Consider the following 2,500-nt stretch of genomic DNA (forward strand, 5'->3'; position numbering starts at 1 on the left):
ATTTATGTCTAGGCCAGTCCCTTACGACGCTCCTGATTGGCTGTTGATAAAGCCAGTCGCAGGGCTGGAAACTCTCAGTCTCTCTCGAGAGTTCACATAGGCAGGATGCATATTCCACCTCTCCTGAGGGATACGTCTTTCAAACGTATCCCTCAGGAGAGATGGAACATACATCCTGACCATGCGAACTCCCTCGACAGAGACAGAATTTCCAGCCCTGTGATTGGCTTATCAACAGCCAATCAGGAGCGTCGTAAGGGACGGGCCTAGACATCAAATGCACGGTTGATGTGAATCTACTAAAGTATATATGTACCAAAGAATATATCTTTTTCTCCAAGGACATAAAGTGAAACAAATTTCAACAAAAATGTTCCGAAAATAAGGGAAAAACGAGTTATTCCAAGTGCACGTTCTGACTCTATGATCAATATATCGATTCATAATTATTACTGAATAACAGACACAGGTTCTATAGAACCTTTCTGTTTCTATCGAAAGTAAAAGTAAGATATGAAGAGAGATTAGTAAAATAACTGACATTTTGCATTTTTTAATCACATTCCAAAACCATCTTGGAAAAATAAGCGGAAATGTTTTCCAGTGAAGATTGTAGACTATATTGTGCTCTGCTTCAAATTAAAATGAATATCAAACAAGTAGAAAATGCACCCAAGTTTCTTCGGCGCAATCGAGTTTTCTGTACAGCGTATAATGCTGCATGAAACTCTCAGCTACGCCGATGAAACTCAGCTGCAGCCTATGGAAGTTTCAACCACGACCGATGGTGGTCTGTGTTGTTGGCACCTATAGCAGTGCTAAACGCACATTCATGGCCATTTTTAAACCTTAAAAAAAAGAAAAAAAATACTGGGGCTAGAGAGCTGCAATTTGGTATGTTTGATGATTTGACGGTGGATGATCAACATACCAGTTTGCAGCCCTCTAGCCTCAGTAGTTTTTAAGATCTAAGGGCAGACAGAAAAAGTGCGGACGGACAGACAAAGCCATCTCAATAGTTTTCTTTTACAGAAGATTAAAAACGCAAACACAGCAATATCCACCTTAGAATCCATGAGAGGCGATCTGGTGGTCACAGTCACAAGAGAAAGATTGAATCACATTTCTTGGGATATTGACAATATCCCTCTCCCCCTTTTCTGCAGCCACTTTGCATTCTTTTTGCTGTACCTCCGTTCATATTCTCTTTCTTCCATATTACTTTCCATCTCCTCCTGACAAATATTTATTTTTTCCCAGGGATGAATGACCACTTAAGTATATTTTAATATAATCAGACCACTGAGCTGTTTAACAGCTCTCCTACGCGGCCATGAACCAATTGGTTACTCAGTAACGGGACCTACAGCTTATTGTGGGATCCGAGTCACATTGTATAGCGAAATGAATTTCTAATCACAAGAAATAAATTCCTCTGGTTCCGCATTGGCAGCAGTTGGGAGCGAACTCGGGCTACCAGATTGGTAGGCCAGTGCGCCACCGACTCGTCCAGTGAGGAACTTTTTTCCTGCGGTGAATGAATAAATCCTATGTTCCAATTCCAGGCTTCGTTGTAATTTTGCTAAGCTAAGAAAGTATTGATCGAATTACTTATTAAGAAATACAGTGAATCTCTTTAGAATTAGCAGTTATAATTATCACCATATATATGCTGTAATTAATTAGTAAGAGATTTCAAAGTTGGAGTCACTGTAATGAAAGTAGTACGGGATAAAAAGTCCCAGGACGAATGGAGTATCTGAATTACATAGGAAAATATTACGATGAACTATAACGGTTTTCAGAGGGTCCAATTTCCTTCTGTGAGAACGGAGTAAAGGCGAGGTAATGAACTAGAAACTATTTATATGCCCTGCAGACCATCTCAGGAGAATTGTGTCATCTGCAGTCGTCTGTATTTCTTTGCTTTTATGCGGTTGAATAAATCATCCTCCGACCCAAAATTTCTGAATCGTGCGTAGATACATACATATATATATATATATATATATATATATATATATATATATATATATAATATATATATATATATATATTATATATATATATATATTTGTATAACGGAATGAACGAAAATATGGAACGGGGTGAATATATGAATGGAGGCAAAATCCAATGGAGTTTCACTTTCCTTAGTGGATTTTGTCGTTATATATATATATATATATATATATATATATATAATATATATATATATATATACTATATATATATATATATAAATATATATATATTGTTACGAAGTGCCAAGTATCTGGTTACCTTGTATCAAATATTACCTCACAAAAAGCCAGAACCACCTGAACCCTCATAACACGTTTAAACGACTGAATACTCTAAAGGCAACAGTGATCCCTTAGCACTTACCAGTATTGCAGAAAATCAGACTAAGTTCATCAAAACAGTTGAGGTAATCTTGTAAGTAATTAAATTAATCAAAGGGCATCACTCCTTCAACAACTTTAAAACTCTAAGTATT

This window comes from Macrobrachium nipponense, chromosome 9, assembly GCF_015104395.2.
Source record: "Macrobrachium nipponense isolate FS-2020 chromosome 9, ASM1510439v2, whole genome shotgun sequence".
NCBI classification, from domain to species: Eukaryota; Metazoa; Arthropoda; class Malacostraca; order Decapoda; family Palaemonidae; genus Macrobrachium; species Macrobrachium nipponense.